The sequence below is a fragment of the Cyprinus carpio genome, chromosome A5 (genome assembly GCF_018340385.1).
Source record: "Cyprinus carpio isolate SPL01 chromosome A5, ASM1834038v1, whole genome shotgun sequence".
Classification (NCBI taxonomy): domain Eukaryota; kingdom Metazoa; phylum Chordata; class Actinopteri; order Cypriniformes; family Cyprinidae; genus Cyprinus; species Cyprinus carpio.
The window spans coordinates 35,336,433-35,356,288 of record NC_056576.1 but is presented as its reverse complement, the minus strand read 5'-3'; positions in this window follow the sequence as shown (position 1 = coordinate 35,356,288).

Genomic DNA, 19,856 nt, shown 5'->3' with positions numbered 1-19,856 from the left:
TCCATTTCAAAGTCATCCATAGAGCATACATAACTGCTTACAAAAGGTTTAAAATGAAACTGCAATCGACCTATAACTGCCATATCTGTAACACTGTATCATCAGGTACTTTTCTCCACATGTTTTGGGAATGTCCAATTGTTGTCAGCCTATGGACACATGTGAATTCTGTTTTATCCTTTTTACCACAACTTGATTACATGTCTAATCCATGTTTATGTCTTCACAATGATGACTCTAACTCCTGCATAAGTTCATCAAAGAAGAGAATGTTGTTTGCTGGTTTTACAGATGCAAAAAAGACAATAATACAAAACTGGTTTACTCCTCAAATGTGCGCAAAAATATTTTGGATTCACAGCCTCCTTAAAATAGTGACTTGTGAATATACAACAGCACACATGAACAGGGCTAAACCTAGTACCATTGATGCATGGCAATGTTTTTCTACCCAAATTTTGGATTTTATAAAGGAATGACTATAAAAAGGTGTTTTTTGGGGGGGGGGGGGTTTCTTTCTCTTTTTCTTTTCGGATTGTGGGGATATTGATTTGTCTGTTGCTAACCCTTCCCTGTTTTGTTTGTTTGAGTGGATGTTGTTTTGTTGGATCAAAAAAAAAAAAGTTGATCACAAAAAAAAAAAAAAACTGTGTCATGGTAGTAAAAAGCAACATGGTTTTGTAGCATATAGTGTTACAAACAGAATGAGACCATCGACAAAAAAAAAAGAAACTCAAAGATACACAGAATATTGTTTATTTGAATTCTGGTGCTTTCTTGTGACGGCTCGTGACACGTGCTGTGACACACCTTTCATCTGATGGGGGCGTAACTTAGCGATCGGATTTCTGCCCAAAAAATTATTATTTTTTTCCTGTTCAACATTTTTCATTTATGTGTGTATGTATTTATTTATAGTGAAAGTGGAAGTCGTGACATTTGCCAAGTATGGTAATCCATACTCGGAATTGGTGCTGTGCATTTAACCCATCCAAGTGCACACACACAGCAGTGAGAAGTGAACACACCGTGAACACACACCCGGAGCAGTGGGCAGCTATATCCAGCGCCCGGGGAGCAACTGGGGGTTCAGTGCCTTGCTCAAGGGCACTTCAGCCATGGGTATTGAGGATGGAAGACAGCACTGTTCATTAACTCCCCCTCCCCACCTACAACTCCTGCCAGCACTGAGACTCGAACCTGTGACCTTCAGGTTACAACTCCAACTGTCTAACCATTAGGCCACATCTACCCAGAATTGTGGGGAATGTGGCTGTATCTGTATGATTACCATCTGAATGACTGATAATCAGCGTGTGATTACTGACTGTATGACAGCTATCAGTGTGAATGTGTCTATACGAATGGCTATTAGAGTGTGATTATTTACTATATAGCCGGCCGTCTGTATGATTACCATCTGTATGACTGCACATCAGCATGTGATTACTGACTGTATGACCAGCAATCAGTGTGAATGATGTCTGCTAATCTAAGTATGTACTTGACATACAAAGCTAATTCTTTTTTTCTTCTTTTTCTTCTTTTTATTACTCAAAAAATGATTCTTATTGTATTTTTCTAGTCCTCAAATGAATCACTTATATGATTTCTAAGATTCTGTCTATTATTTTATAATTGAAAAACTATGTGGTGGCATGTATAATGATTAAAATATTTTGTAGAACCCTTCAATACATTTGGTGGCTATTTTTCCTCAAACAGGGAGGAGGGGGGGACTAGAAACAGTCTCAGGAAACTAATTTTTCATGGTATCTTCTTCAAATCTGAAATATAAACTCATGAGACATGTGACCTTCAACCCATTACTTTACCAGATTGCTCCAGGACTTATTTCATGTAATTGTAAATGAATTATTATTATTATTATTATTTGGGGGGGGGGTATAATTGAAAAAAGTGTGGTATATATTTTTTTCAAGGCACTTCAGTGTCTATCACTTTTTTATCTTTTTGAGCATTATCAACTCTGGATGTTGGATAGTAAAGCCCAAAGGGTCTTCTTTTCAAAGACACCAAAACTGTCTATGTAGCACACTGTAGTCAGGAACTGTTACCATTTTACATTAGATAGGTAATTTTCAGCTGTCAGTCCCAAAATGGGGGGTTTAATGAAGGTGAAATGTTTGTGAAAAATGTCTTTACAAAGGTTCTAGATACAGCAGAATCTTATGTATTTCCCCTGCCATGTATATTTGTGATGCATTTGTGTTTGGTTCCCTTACAAGGGAACTTTGAACTGCGTGCTCTAGGGGTCACTGTGGGGAACACCTCATCGTGACCCATGTCTGAAGCATACAATGAAAAAACACCAACGAGTTGGCCGGCTACATCCTCTGACGTCACTATCGGCGTGACTATAAATAAGCGCCAGGAGAGTACGTCATTTTCTTCTTCGTCTTCATTGACTGTTTTGTTTGAAGCGTGCATCTGAGAAACGACCATGGTAAGAGCGATCTTTCTCTGTTTATCATGGCATCCACTAAAAAGGTTTTTCTATGAAAAAGCTCCGCTCTCGTCTGTCTCTCTTTTTGAGGAAAGAGGGACAGCCATCTGCTTCCCGCGGTTCAGGACCCGCCGCTGCTGAGGCACGGAGGAGAGTCAGCTTGTGGGGATCGCAGGTGGATCTCGCTGAGGAGTTTAGAGAGGGACTTTCCCTTTCGCGCTCTTCGACGGCAGACGAGAGTGAACTTCAGGAGGAAGATGTGTTGTCATTAACACTTTCTGATACTGAAGTTAGTGCTCTGCTGGGTTCTGCCCAGGAAGAGCAGGAGATGTCTGAAAGGGGAGAAGAAGCTGAGGCTGAGCCTTCTCAATCCTCCTGCCCTGCGTATGTGGAGCTGTTAGAGATTATGGATCACGCCAAGGCAAAGTTGGACTTGCCATGGAAGCGTGCCAGCAAAGTGACGCCGCGAGGTCGCCTCGACGAGCGTTATTTGTCTGACCATAGCCCTCCAGCCCAGCCCAGTTATGCCAACATCGAGGGGATACGCGAAAACGGCTATGAGAGGATGCCCCCTGTAGAAGAGACGCTGGCTAGCTATCTCTCTGTGGGGGAAACATCCTCTCTTAAATCTCCCTCTTCGTTGCACTCGATGACAGTGCTTCAGGGTTATCAGGCTGATCTGCTGAAGGACCTGGATAAAGGTGAGGGCCTTTCAGCTGACCAGGTAGCCGAGCTGCGCCGCACCACAGACCTCTCTCTCCGTGCTACCAAGCAGGCCGCCTCCGCCATGGGTAGGTCTATGGTGGCCATGGTGGTAGCGGAGAGACATCTGTGGGTGAACCTGGCAGACATCGGGAGGAAAGAAAGGGGCTTTCTTCTTGATGCTCCGGTCTCACCTTCTGAACTTTTCGGTAGCTCCGTCGAGATGGTGGTCGAGAATGTCAGATCACCAGACCTGGCACAGCACTGCAGGGAATTTCATGGATGTCCAGCCAGGTCACCCTGAGGGGCCTCCTGGCCGCTTAGTTGTGCTGTCGCATCCAGCAGGAAGTGGAGGTGGTAGTTACGGAAGTCTTCCTGTATATACTTCCTCAGGTGATGCTCCCCTTGCCAGAGGTTTGCAAAATTTGAGCTTGCCTCTCCCGTGCGGTTAAGCGCCTCTGCGATGCTTAGGAACCTTTAAGTACACACGCTAAGCTCTGTGCACTTTCTAAAATCCACGTAAGTGGTAAGTGTGCACACAAGACTCTGCACACTTTTCTGAAATCCTGTACGGTAAGGGTTATGCGCTCAGCTTCGTTCCCTTTTCGAGATGGTAAGACCTTGGTTCCTTGGGCTCCATTCAGCCAGCGTGTATTTGTTTATACACTTCAAGCATCGCTTCCCTCAACATGAGGGGCTATCTGGGCGATTCTCGTGGTAGTTTAGCAGCGCTCCCTTTGCCAGGAAGGGTCGCCTATGAGTGCGCTACTCTGAATCCGGAGTTCTCATCTCATATGAGACTGAGTTCTTTGTTTTTTTCCCCAGAGCGCTCCAGCATTATTTCCACAGATCGAGTTGATGACTCTCAAACATATTGTTTGAGATGCACCGTTCCATCTATGAGCTGCTCGATCAGAGTGCCACGAGAGCCCTTCCTTAGAACAGTATTTGAAAATCCATGTAATGGTAAGTGTGCACGTGAAGTCTTTGCGCACTGCTAGTGCTCTGCATTCTTTCTAAAATCCTATATGGTGAGGGCTTCGCGCGGTTGCTTCGTGCCCTTTATTGAGTTGGTAAAAGCCCCGTTTCATCTTGGGCGCCACTCCATTCATGTATCCTCGGATACCTATCTAAACAGGGTGTTGCTACTGGGGATCTGTTGAGACAGCTCCCTCAGCAAGCTTATGCGAGAGAAAGCGGTAGCCCCTGTGTGACAGGCAAGACCTTGTATAAATACTGGGTTCTTAGCCGTATCCCTTTAAAGGAATCCTTCCTGATTCCAAGCCTTTAGCTCTAACCCGGGTCGAGGCCCTAACAAATAACTGGGTATGTAGCTTAGGCCTTTGGCCGAAAGGGATAATGTCATGGACAGCTGTCTAAACGTCACGTAAACGTTGTAACCTGAGATGTTATCTTTCATTTATTTAAGTAATGAAAGACATTTTTAAAGTAAATTTTATTTTGCCTTATTATTTTTTATGAAATTCTGCTCTACATAATATGTAACTCAAATATTTTATGTGAAATAGGCTATGTTATATTGATCTATTAGTATTCATATATTATGTACATATTCATCTCACACATTATTAAATGTGCAGATGTGTAAAGTCTATTTTTTATTAGCCATGTAACATGACAAATGCATACAGTTACTCAAAGGTTGCAATCTCAGAAGTAAACTCATTCATCATGGGGACTAACACTCATTTTGCCTGTTTCTTTAATAGGTTGTTTGCACATGACATCATTGCTGTGGCGCAAAATGCAGCTGGAGGGCAGAAAGTGTTTTTTTTTTATAAAGCAATCACTATCAGAAACTCAAAAAGTCTATTCTTTGTGTTGTTTATGGATGCTCAAATCTGACAAACCGAGAAACCACAAGGAGCTTTTATCTTGTACGAAAATTAGTTGTTCATAAGGGGGGAAAGGCAAGGAATTTACTGAAAAATGCAGTTAAAAAGTGGCTTGTAAACCTGTGTCTGCGGTTGGGGGGAATCGGATAATGCTTGTGTGTGCAAATGGTTAATGTAAGATATAATAATATATTATGATATTAATAAAGAAATATAGAAATAGATACAGGGTTGCCAAATCTCACACATTAAGCATGAGACAGTCAGAATTCAATCAATGCCACGTGTAGACATAATTGATATAAGATATTATATGTGCAGTTTAGAGAGCTTTATTGATTATAATGGAACACTGTAAGATTGCGATAAATTGAAGTGAGTGTATGTTGTGATTTTCTTTTTAAACGTTTCTCTTGAAATAGTGTCTAAACCAGTACAGTACATCTCATCCATTCTTTTTTTCACTTCCTGCCGTCTAAATTTAGCGCGTCATCAGAATCACGTGATTGCAAAAATGTTATTCTTTCACAGGTACACAGTGCACAACTGCCTTTGTGTTCTTTGCTGCTGACCCAGATATCAACAAGGTCAAAGGCCAATGTAGATTTTTATCATGGTACACTGCTACTTATTTGAAAATGTGACTTAATACTAGAAAAGCAACAGTCCATAGAAAACAGCTGAGCTACTGTCATGCTTCGGAAAAATGTAATTAGATTAATAATGCTATTACTTTTAAATAGCTGCTCTCCAACACTAATGCTCACAATATTTAAGCTTGACTCTTCTGTTCACTACACTTCTAAATAAATTAAAAAAAATCACTGTAACTGCACAATGGAAAGAAAACTCTGATACTCTGAATACAGACATATGAATCATTTTAAATTTCAGTTCTAAAGAAAAACTAGTTCAAATTAAAATGTGAGTGTGAATATAAATACTTAGAAATTTCATCAAGCTTATATGGTGTGATATTATATATTGTGCATCAATGTCTTTTGTTTCACAGTGAGATCTTTCCATGGCACCTCACAACACTGATGAGGTGGCAGAATTAAATTAAACCCTCGTCTCACTGTCTCCTCATCATCCATCCACCTCACTATCCGAGGGCATAATTAATTTTCACATCAGCACCATTATTATTGTTAAATAGTTTTTCATATTTTGTCTTTTTTTCTGTTACCGTGCCTGTCATGAATATCAAGTATATGCAAATAAGCTGAAGGTACACATCCTGAGGATGCAAGAGATAGGGAGGGAGAGAGGAGAGTGAGAGACTCAAAGAAAAAAACAAGGCTATTTAGAAAAGATTGTGTGTGTTGGTGGTGGGGGTCTTGCATTATGCATTCCACTGGCATTTTTGTAACCCAATTAATCAAGCAGGAGAGAGGAGAGATGCAAAAAGGATGAGATCGCCCTTCACATTGATGAGCCCAGGCCAGGGCCAAATGCTACCACCTGAGTACCTGGCAGCCATATTGATGAGTGAGACTGATGCCTGTACTGTTTTCTTTTGTTACTTTCTATTTCTCTATCTCTCTCTCCTTCAACTCTTTAATTCACGTATAGACATCGTCACTCTACAGATTACGCCCACATATCCTCTAAGCATGCCTACACATGATTTCCATGATTAGTATATATATATATATATACATATATATATATATATATATATATATATATATATATACACAATGTACTGTTTGGTAACACTAACTAAAACAAGGAATCATTTGTTAACATTAGTTATTGCATTAGCTAACATAGACCAATGAGGCATATATTTTTTACAGAATGTATTAACCTTTGTTAATGGTAGTTAATAAAAACACAATTGTTCATTGTTTATTGTAGTTATGTGGCTTCTGTCTTATACCCCAGCAGGACAACTAAATTCATGAGATGTTGATATCCGGTTGAATATAGGTTCTGACATTCAAAATTCAAATGCCAGGACAATATTAAATGGCAATGTCAGTTTGTCATAGAATTCTGCCAAAAAAAAAAAAAAATAGTTCATGTATGTTTTTATTGATGCTGAAACATTAAGATATTTGTATCAATACATTTTTAGAATTTTATCGATAAGCGATTTAGATTTTTAGACCCCTTAACCTACCCCTAACCCTAAACTTACCCATTTTATAGCGAATATAAAAACATATCAAATGTAATAAACCGAAATATGCAGTGAAATTACCATTTTAGTGACAATATAGCATTAAAAATAGATATTTTTATAGTCGCTAATCGCTCTTAACCTAACCATAACTATTTCTTAAAAATATGTACAGTATAAAGAAAAACATGACAGACAGACAAGTGCAATAACAATAATTTATGTATTGCAAAAATATCAAAAGCAGTACCAAAAGTAGTTCAAATAACAATGAGTTGCAGTCTTAGTCCTCTCTGGAGGAATACAGTAGGTTTATGTGAGCTCCAGAGCAGAATTTATGTATTATATTATTAAATATTATCCAGATTATTATCCCGATCCACTCCATGAAGGTGTGCATTTCTCATTCAAACACACTTCATCAGAATCACAACATTTTGCAATCTGTAACAAAGCAGGCGAGAGTCAATGAGTGTTCGATTTTCTTGCCGCAAAACCTGTCGTAAAGGTTCTTGAAGCTACGATTTTTTTATTTTATTTTTTTTATAATGAGTGTGGGCTTTGATGCTCAGGATGGAGATGAAGATTGCTGAATAAAGGCTTGCATTTGGTTCTGCTCCTCACAGTCATGTGGATTGTGAAGATTTAGATGGCAGCACTCAAATAAAATTTGTCCTTTTGTAATTATTTTGCATTTTTGGTGTATTTTATGGTTCTATTGTCAGTCACAGCAAGTCAGAGAAAACGTCTTCTGTGTCCCACGGCAAACAAAGTAAATATTACATAAGTGGTGGTTAAACAATTGCATGATAATTGCAGTCTTGTTTAACATTATGTATTTGTCGAAACGACTTGGCATCAGAAATCACACAGACGAAATGTCATAATTTCATATTAAGTAAACGAATAAACTTCATTTAGTAAATGCAATTGAAGGCATAATGTTATTGATATGACATCTGAATACAATATAATAAAATGTTAATGCCACAATTTTAATATTCATAAGGATTATTTTTTTTTAAGTCCGTAAAGTTGTTCATAATTAAATAATTTACATTTTAGGTGTAGCCAGTATTGTGTTTAAATGCTGTAAATACAATGTGTAATGTGTATTACCGCCGCCGCAGGGCCGCGGCGTTAACTACAAGTCAGTAGCATGTTAAAGTTATTCGCGAAACTACCACCAAAAATGTTTAATAATGTTTTTGTGTGTTTGAAGACCGGAGAAGTAGGTTATTTGCCATCTAGCCAATATACTTTTGTACATTTTAAATATTCTGTGTATAAGCGCTTAATCGTTTATATCAAGAGATTTAGGCCAAGTGTCTTAAACAAGAAGAAAAACTAAGCACGCATATAGCAACAATAAATGTTATATAACCTGTAAAAGTTGATGAAATCGTATAATGCCATGCACTTGCCTTAGATGCGGCCGTTCTATGGACAGACAAAACACAGATATCCTCATTCGCCGGCCAAAAACCTTGTTAACTCCATTTGAGCTTGTTTTTCATATAATGTTAAGTACAAGTGTCCTATACAATACCAACACTGACGACGTAGAGTATTTTAATTATTGACTTTTCTCCCCTTTCTTTCTTTTTTTTCTCTGAGTGTGCCATGGAATTGTTTAATTTATCAACACCCCCATCACCCCGAAGCCCCCCCCATATATATATATATATATATATATATTTACATACACGGATTAAAAGGTAAATTATTTCATTTCAGTTCGTTCTTGGTAAAAAAAAAAAAAAAACAATACTTAAGGTTCCATATGCAGAGCGAAATTATGCCTTTACTGTGTGACCAAAAATGGAGTATTTTCTGTTTCAGCTGTTTGATCGCACTGGTGCATCACGTGCACATATTCATTGGAAACGGCGCAGCCGTTCACCGTGCGATTCGATGTGAGCAGCGGTCCACTTTGGCATATTTTTTGCTCATTATGATTTTTTTTCCATCGATACTGAAACATGCGTGAACTACAAACCTATTTTACCAAATGAATAATAGTTTAGCTTTAAAATGGGCAACATCACGAATATGGAAATTTGGATTTGTCCCAAATGAAAGAGGTAAGCCCAACCTTATCTTATGTTTCGCTTTAAATTATTATTATTATTAGGGCTCAAGCCCAAAGGGTGAAGAGCCCTATTGTTTTCCTTAGGATTATTTGTTATTAGTGCGAGAACCCTCTTGGAATATTATTATCTTAATAATTATCTTATTATTAGGGCCCGAGCACCGCGGTGCGAGGACCCTCTTGGAACTGCTCTGTTTATTATTGGAATTGCTCCATTTATTTAGGGCCCGAGCACCTGAACTGGCAAAAATTTGAATTTCCTGTACGAGTTTTGTGCAGTTTTTGCCATTTCCATGCCTCGTACTTTGACGAACTCCTCCCACAGTTTTAATCGGATCATCTTCAAATTTGGTGAGGGTCATCATAAGACCTTTGAGACGTTAAATTGCAAAGATCTTGAGTTTTCGTCAAGGGGAATGTCCCTGGCGGCCTGAAAAATTTTGATTTTTACAGGAATTTTACAGGAAGTTGCTGTAACTCAGGCAAGCAATGTCCGATCTGCCCCAAACTTCACACTTGTGATATGTGTTCTGTTCTGAACAAACACCCATGCCCAAATTCAGTTATAGTCATAGCGCTACCTGCTGGCAACAGGAAATGACATGATTAACACTGTTATGGACTCCTAGGAACATATTAAAAAGTGTCAACAAGTGTTAAATAGGCTGCCAACTTGCTAGAAACAGTAAAACACGCTAGCAACACTTAGCTAAGTGCTAAAGCATGCTATTAATGCAGTGAAACAGGAAGTTGCTGTAACTCAGGCAAGCAATGTCCGATCTGCCCCAAACTTCACAAGTTTGATTAGATTCCTGGCCTGAAGACATCTACATGCTCATATTTGGTTATAGTTATAGCGCCACCTACTGGCAACAGGAAGTGACATGTTTTACACTGGAAACATGCTAGAAATATTCTCAAACATGCTAGCAACACTTACTAAGTGCTAAAGCATGCTATTAATACTATGAAACAGGAAGTTGTTGTAACTCATGCATACAATGCCAAATCTGCCCCAAACTTCACACGTTTTATAAGAGTCCTGGCCTGAGCACATCTAAAGGTCAATATTCAATTATAATTATAGTGCCACCTGCTGGCAACAGGAAATTACTTGTTTTACACTAACTTAAACTTGCAATGTCCAATCTGCTCCAAACTTCACATGTTTGGTAAAAGTCCTTGCCTGAGGACATCTACATGTCAATAGTCAAGTCAAGTCACCTTTACTTATATAGCATTTTAAAGAAAAAAGATTGCGTCAAAGCAACTGAACAACATTAATTAGGAAAACAGTGTGTCAATAATGCAAAATGACAGTTAAAGGCAGTTCATCATTGAATTCAGTGATGTCATCATCTCAGCTCAGTTTAAATAGTATCTGTGCAATAATTTGCAATCAAGTCAACGATATCGCTGTAAATGAAGTGTCCCAACTGAGCAAACCAGAGGCGACAGCGGCAAGGAACCAAAACTCCATCGGTGACAGAATGGAGAAAAAAACCTTGGGAGAAACCAGGCTCAGTCGGGGGGCCAGTTCTCCTCTGACCAGACGAAACCAGCAGTTCAATTCCAGGCTGCAGCAAAGTCAGATTGTGCAGAAGAATCATCTGTTTCCTGTGGTCTTGTCCCGGTGGTCACCTGAGACAAGGTCTTTACAGGGGATCTGTCCCTGAGGCTCTAGTTGTCCTGGTCTCCGCTGTCTTTCAGGGCTGTAGAGGTCCTTTCTAGGTGCTGATCCACCATCTGGGCTGGATACATACTGGATCCGGGTGACTGCAGTGACCCTCTGACTTGGATACAGACTGGATCTAGTAGCTACGGTGACCTCGGAATAAGAGAGAAACAGACTAATATTAGTGTAGATGCCATTCTTCTAATGATGTAGCAAGTACATCGGGTGTTATGGGAAGTGTTCCCGGTTCCGGTTTTACCTAATTAATGCAGCCTAAAAATACTTTAACGGATTTGGATATTAGAAGCATATTAGTGTGTTATGTGTAAGCCAGTTTAAAGAGATGGGTCTTTAATCTAGATTTAAACTGCAAGAGTGTGTCTGCCTCCCTAACAATGTTAGTTAGGTTATTCCAGAGGTTAGGCGCTAAATAGGAAAAGGATCTGCCACCCGCAGTTGATTTTGATATTCTAGGTATTATCAAATTGCCTGAGTTTTGAGAACGCAGCGGACGTGGAGAATTATAATGTAACAAGAGCTCATTTAAATACTGAGATGCTAAACCATTCAGGGCTTTATAAGTAAGAAGCAAGATTTTAAAATCTATACAATGTTTGATAGGGAGCCAGTGCAGTGTTGACAGGACCGGGCTAATATGATCATACTTCCTGGTTCTAGTAAGAACTCTAGCTGCTGCATTTTGGACTAACTGGAGTTTGTTTACTAAGAGTGCAGATAAACCACCCAATAAAGCATTACAATAATCTAACATTGAGGTCATAAACGCATGGATTAACATTTCTGCATTTGACATTGAGAGCATAGGCCGTAATTTAGATATATTTTTGAGATGGAAAAATGCAGTTTTACAAATGCTAGAAATGAGGCTTTCTAAGAAAATATTGCTATCAAATAGCACACCTAGGTTCCTAACTGATGACGAAGAATTGACAGAGCAGCCATCAAGTCTTAGACAGCGTTCTAGGTTATTACATATCATCAGCATAACAGTGAAAGCTAACACCGTGTTTCTTGATGATATCTCCCAAGGGTAACATGCAAAGCGTGAAAAGTAACGGCCCTAGTACTGAGCCTTGAGGTACTTCATTCAGTGCTACGAATTGATGGTGGTCATATAAGACCGATTTAAACCATGCTAATGCACTTCCATTAATGCCAACAAAGTGTTCTAGTCTATGCAAAAGAATGGTGTGGTCAATAGTGTCGAATGCAGCACTAAGATCCAATAGCACTAGTAGAGAGATACAACCACGATCAGATGATAAGAGCAGGTAATTTGTAACTCTAATAATAAGAGCAGTCTCAGTACTATGATACGGTCTAAATCCTGACTGGAAATCCTCACAGATTTCCACACACCATTTTTCTCTAAGAAGGAATATAATTGTGAGGATACTACCTTTTCTAGTATCTTGGACAGGAAATGGAGATTTGAGATCGGTCTGTAATTAACTAGTTATTTGGGGGTGAAGGTGTGTTTTTTTTTTTTGTTTTTTTTATAAGAGGCTTAATAACAGCCAGTTTGAAGGTCTCTTTTATAAACTTAAAAGGGTCTAACATACATATACATGTTTTAGATTAATAAAAAATAATAAAGTTTATACAATTCTTTCTCTCCTAACACTAACACTAACACTAACACTAACTGATTCTATACTGCAGCTGACAGATGCATTGTTACAATTATATCTCTAATAGTATCGATCTTGGAAGTAAGTAGTTCATAAAGTCATTACTGCTGTGCTGTTGGAAAATGTCAACACCTGTTGATGCTTTATTTTTCATTAATTTAGCCACTGTATTGAATAGATACCTGGGGTTATGTTTGTTTTCTTCTAAAAGAGACAAAGAGTAATCAGATCTAGCAGTTTTTAATGCTTTTCTGTAGTATAGTTTACTTTCCCACCAGGAAGATTACTTACAAAGCAGTCTTTTGTGGTAGCAGTGATGGTTCTACCATACTTGTAACAAGGAGTAGAATTTACAGTTTTAGGTATATGAAGTTTGCACAAGACTAGATAATGATCTGAGATATCATCGCTTGACTGCATGATTTCAAATCCATCAACATCAATTCCATGTGACAGTATTAAATCTAGAGTATGATTTAGACAATGAGTAGGTCCTGAGACGTGTTGTCTAACCCCAATAGAGTTCAGAATGTCTATGAATGCTGATCCCAATGCATCTTTTTCATTATCACCATGGATATTAAAATCACCAACAATTAAAACTGTATCTGCAGCCAGCACTAATTCAGATAGAAAATCAGCAAATTATATACTAAAGTCTGTATGGTGCCCTAGTGGCCTGTATACAGTAGCCAGTACAAACATCACAGGGGATTTATCATTAACACTTGTTTCTCTGGATAATGTAATATGAAGCACCATTACTTCAAACGAGTTATACTTGAAGCCTGCCCTCTGAGAAATACTGAAACATTGTTATAAATTGAAGCAACACATCCCTCTTTACCTTTTGGATGTGGCTCATGTTTATAACAGTAATCTTGTGGGGTAGACTCATTTAAAATAATGTAATCATCAGGTTTAGCCAGGTTTCTGTCAAACAGAGCACATCTAGGTTATGATCATTGATCATATCAATTGCAAAAAGTGCTTTTGTGGAAAGGGACCTGATATTCAATAAGCCAAGTTTTTTTCAGTTGTTTATCTGTTTTACATCTGTTTTTTATTTGTTGAACATCAATTAAATTGTTACTCTTAAAATGACGTTTTTTAGTATTTTCTAGTTCAGGGAACAGACACAGTCTCTGTAGTGTGATATCTAGGTGAAAAAGTCTCTATGTGCTGAGAATTAACTAATAACAATCTTACTGTATTTACGTTTAGCATTAGCCAGCACTTTTAAAATTGCCAAGATGTCAGATGCACTGGCTCCTGGTAAACACTGGACTATGGTGGCTGGTGACTCTATTTTCACGTTCTGTACAATATAATCACCAATAAATAGAGCACTTTGATAAGGTTTCTCAGTGGGTGTGTCACTGAGTGGAGAGAACCTGTTTAAGTCTATTAGTCTCAAGTCTACTTTATTTATAGAGACTTTTCCACTACAAAGTAGACCAAAGGACTGTACAGCAACACAACAAGATGAAAATAGTAAAAACAAAAATCAACAATAACAGAAAAACAATTAAAACAATTTACATCTTCCAAAAGTCAACGATTAAAAGCCATAAAAAACAAGTATGTTTTCACGCAAGATTTAAAAACATCAACTAAGGGTTCAGGTCTTGGGCCAGCGACTGAAAATGCATGATCCCCCTTTGTTTTCAGGCGAGTTATTGGAACTGAGAGCAGTAAGCAATTAAATTATCTTTGAGATCTACCAGAGTTCAAATGAATCAGGTTGAATATAATCTGGGGTCATCATGGACCGCTTTAAAAACGTACTGCAACACCTTATACTGAATTTGATATTTAAAGGGTTAGTTCAGCCAAAAATTAAAATGATGTCATTAATGACTCACCCTCATGTCGTTCCAAACCCGTAAGACCTCAGTTCATCTTCGGAACACAGTTTAAGATATTTTAGATTTAGTCGGAGAGCTTTCAGTCCCTCCATTGAGAATGTATGTACGGTATACTGTCCATGTCCAGAAAGGAAAAAAAAACAACAAAAAAATACCACATGACACAACAGAGTCCCCTTTAAAATACACAAAAACATAAAAAACACATTTTTCCAAAAAAAAAAAAAAAAACGACTACATTACTCCTCTTTCTCTTCTCTTCCGGGTCTGTTGTGAGCGCGTTCACAGCACTGTAGTGACGCTGCTGACATACGACGCTGCTGACGTGTTCTTTGTTATTGGGTGCACCAGAAAACACGTCAGCAGCGTCGTACGTCAACAGTCACAGCAGTCGCATTCACAACAGACCCGGAAGAGAAGAAAAAGCGGAATAAAGTCGTAATTTTTGTTATTTTTGGACCAAAATGTATTTTCGATGCTTCTATAAATTCCAACGGACCCTCTGATGTCACATGGAAAGTTTTTATAAACTCTTTTATAAACTTTGCAAACAAACTTGACCAAAAGTTCCCTGGCATACTACAGCCGTAGAACAGTATAGCAAAAAGAGGGCCGTTGTCATTCACACCTTCTGATTGGATAAACTGAGCCATCACTATCAATACCAAAGACCTTTAAATGGCATCACCAACTTACAAATCTTGCATTTAAAGCTTTAATACTTGTCATGTTTAGTTTATATCACAACCGAAACTGCAACCGCAATTCGACCTCCAACACAAAAAAAAAAGTAGATAAACCCAACCCCCCCCACACCTACTATTACCCCATCCCCAAACGATAGGATACCGGTGCAGACTCCACTAGGAGTCATTAGCAGAACAACTAAACTCTGTGTGTAAGTTTAGTTGTTCTAAACTTATACACTTATACACAATAAAATGTGTAACTTAAATTACAGGGTGTACATTCAACTAGAACAATGCAACTTGTGTGAACCTGAGAAAGATATTTGCTTATCAAAATAATAAAATATTTGTGCCACTGTTACTTATGTCTCAAAGTCAAATTTACTTTGATGTTACATGAACGTTCAAAGTCATTTTGTAGGTAGGTGGCACTCAAAATCAGCTTTAACTATTTAAGGGTTTTGATAAAAACAGCAGCCTCTCCAGGGGATGTGAAATTCTTTGTAACCCCTCCACTCGTTGTGATCCGGAGGAGAGCAGGATATATCAGACCATACCGTATGCTTGGAATGTCCCTGAGTTGCCTCCTGACGTCATTAAAGGCAGCACTTGCTCTCGCTGCCTGGGCTGTGTGATCTGGAAAGATGGAGATTGTAGAGTCCCCAATCTTGATCTGCTGCTGGGCCCTGGCACGTTGAAGGATGTCGACACGATCTGCGTAATAATGTAAACGTGCTATTATGGGACATGGCCGCTCTCCGGGTTTGGGCTTGGGGTTTAAGGATCGATGAGCATGGTCAATAAGAGTGCTTTATCCAAGTTAAGCGCTTCCTTAAGCAGAACGGAGGTAGATGCCGCGGTAACCGTGCCACATTGCTCAGATAACCCGATTATACGGATGTTATTGCAGCGAGATCTACCTTCTAGATCTTCACATTTATTCTCAAGAGCCAGAACTTTATTAGACAGGCTCTCCACTTTACTCTTGAGGTACGCCACGTCGTCTGTGCAAGTTGACAGCGATTCCTCCATCTCAATCACAGTCCCCCTTAGCTCACCCACGTCAGATTTTGTAGCCGTCAGCTCCGTTTTCACGCTTTGCAATTCGGACTTTATTTGAGATAAGTTTTCAGTCATAGCCATCTGTAACTCAGACTTGAAAATGCCTACCATCTCTTCTCGGAGAGCAACAAGACGTTCGGCTTTAAAGTCCACAGAAGCCATACTTGACGCTGTGACGGTGCTAGCTGTGTCAACGCCATCTCCGTCGTGAGGCGGCGGTCCGACAGGATCACACTGGGCCGGGGATGTAGCCCCTGCATTAGGCCGCACTCTCGATGTCGTCTGGTTGTCCGTATTTCTGGGTTTTGGAGGCATAACGGCACTTAATACAATCAGAAGAAGCTCTATGAGATCAAAATCTGTACACACCACGTCGGTAGAAAACACCCTGATAGTCTTTATAAAAAGTTTCTGCAGGAGCTCCCGGAGCCACTTCTTTATGCCATTGGTCACCAACAGGAAGTCGTAAATGGCATCACCATGGGAACACCAGCAATGGGGACTGGAGCTCACACCTTTTCCTACCCCCCAGACATCAAGTCTGAGAAGAGCAGACAGCAACACAAGCTCAAAACACAGAAGGAAAACCCAGAGACACTGTTTAAAGATACTGTTTAAAGATACTTTAAACAGTAGGGGCAAAACCATCACCACAAACCTGCTCAAACCACAAACCCAGAGACCCCTCAGAAAAACATGACAGCTACAACCACAGCTGAGAAACAGCCAGTGAAAACAGAGGCTGACATTGCCATTCTCATGGACTCCAATGGGAAGTTCCTACAAGGAGAAAGACCAGGCCGTAAAACAACAAAACTCTGGTGCCCCAAAACAGGGGATGCCCTCAGAATACTTTCTGATTCCAGCTTTGGCACACCCTCACATATCATCATACACACAGGCACCAACGACCTGAGAAGGGAACAGGAGAGAGTTGGGCAACTGATCTGCAGAGTAGCAGAGAAGGCTACAGAGACTTACTCCAACACAAAGATCAGAATCAGATACCTGTACTACCATGTACACATAAAGAAGGACAAAGTCAATGTGTTTGCAAAAACACTGAAAGAAACAGCATGGGGCAGACAAACCACCTCTACACCCCTGAAAACAGCACAGCTGCCAACCTACAGAACACAAATCCAGACACCCAGCAGAAACCTACAGTCCCATCACAGAGAACGACCACCACTGGCTGCACAATACCAGGGACCCCCACACCATACTAAAATCCACATCAGAACACCCCATGCACCAGCACCACACCACCACAGACCTACACCAGTCCATCAGCAGAAACCCCAGTTTGCACCAGATCACCATCCAAGACACCTACGACCACAAAAACATCACTCCAGGCAGAGAAACAACACTATGAAGAGCCCACCACCAGCAGCAGCAACCAGCAACCGCTCATGCACCCTCAGCTGATAACACACCGAACCCAGCACCACTCCCAGACTCCAGGAGCTACGCTCAGGCCCTGAAAGGACAAGCAAATACACTGGAGATTAGTGAGATCAGACAGCTGCTGAACTAAATCAGTGCCCAGCTGACAGCATGAGAGTCCACACAGCATGCAAACACCTGCCTAACAATGACCAAAAAAAAACTTTTTCAAAATATATTACATTAGAAAAGGATTACCTCTCTTTTTGAAAACAAGAACTCTATACTGTGACCTCTTAAAATGACTCTGTCAATATCAACAGTGACTGCAGTGGAGTCATTCAGGTTCCTGGGCACCACAATCTCTCAGGACCTGAAGTGGGACATTCACATTGACTCCATTGTGAAAAAGGCCCAGCAGAGGTTTTACTTCCTTCGCCAGCTGAGGAAATTCAACCTACCACAAGAGCTGCTGAAACAGTTCTACTCCGCCATTATTGAATCCGTCCTCTGCACTTCAGTAACTGTCTGGTTCAGCTCAGCTACCAAATCTGACCTCAGAAGACTACTGAGGGTAGTCCGGACTGCTGACCGAGTCATCGGTACAACCCTCCCTTCTATTCAAGAACTGTACTTATCCAGAGTGAGCAAAAGGGCTGGCAAAATCACTCTGGACTAGGGTGACCAGATGAGATTGGCTGAAATTTGGGACGGGGGGTGGTGGGGGGATCTGCGGTCTGGGGTGGCGGGATGGGGGGCTTCTATGATATTAGACTGCGTAGCCTATAATAAAAGATAATGAATTTCAAACCTGAACCAAACTTATTTTTATTCAAAGATCAACAGTCTGTCATTAGTCTTTAGCCTGCCACAAAAAAAACAACAACATTAAAATCATGAACTCAAATGTCATTGTGAAAAGAAAAAAAAAAAAACAATGACTGTTATAAGTAACAATGCGTAAATCAGACCTTTCTGTATAGCCTAACGCTAACAGGCTTAAACGAAAATAACGAAATAATTGTGTAGTTAAGTATTTCTTTGTACACAGTGCCGCGAACAATCAGTCACTCATTTACACGTGCATCACTGTCCTCCTCGCGGCTACAGCAACTTGTCCTCTCTTCATCGTTTTTGCTTTTTAGCAGCGTGTTGGGGTTCCGGTATACCAGCCATGCCAACGGAATGAATGAAAATTAGCTTATCTGGCAATAAAGATCATTCTGATTCTTCTTCTGATTCATTATTATATGATCATTATTATATCTTCTTCTGATTCTTCTTCTGATATATACAAGATGGCGCCGCTGAGTTCGGTCGCCGTCCAGGTCGCTCCGCTTAGATTGTGTTTTTATTTACTTTTTTACCTACTTTTGCTTTCTCTTTTTGCACACATAACCTCTGCACTGATCACTTACGACAAAGGAACACTTTTGGACATTGGATACCGCTTCACTAACCTGTTCAAGGACACTTTATCCTCCAACCCATCGTGGCCATCTGAGATTCTCCGGAACACCGAGATGAACAATGGCCACCTGAATAACCACCCGAGGCAACGGATCAAGAAACACCGCGGGAAACGTGCTGGGGTCCGCAACAGACTGAGAAAAAGAGCTCACAGTCCTCCTCTACCGAGCATTCTGCTCGCCAATGTCCAGTCTCTGGAGAATAAGATGGACGATCTTAGAGCCAGGATAAGTTTCCAACGGGACATTAGGGACTGTAACATCCTTTGTTTGTCTGAAACATGGCTCACGCCCTCGGTCCCGGACGCTGCTGTAACGCCGTCTGAAAACTTCTCTGTTTTACGGATGGACAGGACAGCCGAGGCCGGTAAATCCAAAGGTGGAGGAGTGTGTTTCATGATTAACAAGAAATGGTGTTACCCCCAGGAATATCTCCACTCTGTCGCGCTCCTGCTCGCCTCAACTGGAACATTTATCTATTATTTGCCGCCCATTCTATCTTCCCCGGGAGTTTTCATCGATCATCGTTACTGCTGTCTACATCCCACCACAAGCTGACACCGGTTTGGCTTTGTCCGAGCTTCAGGGAACGAATAGAGTCACATTTCCAGCTCAATGACTCCCGACGCATGTGGCAAGGACTAAGAACCATCTGTGCCTTTGGAAATAAATCCTCTGCAGAGGTGAGAGCAGATCCATCGCTGGCTGACGAGCTAAACACTTTCTACGGCCGCTTTGAAAGCAATCTGAGCAGCGCGAGTCTGCCGATCAGCGCGTCAGGAAGCAGCAGTCAGTGCAGCGATAATC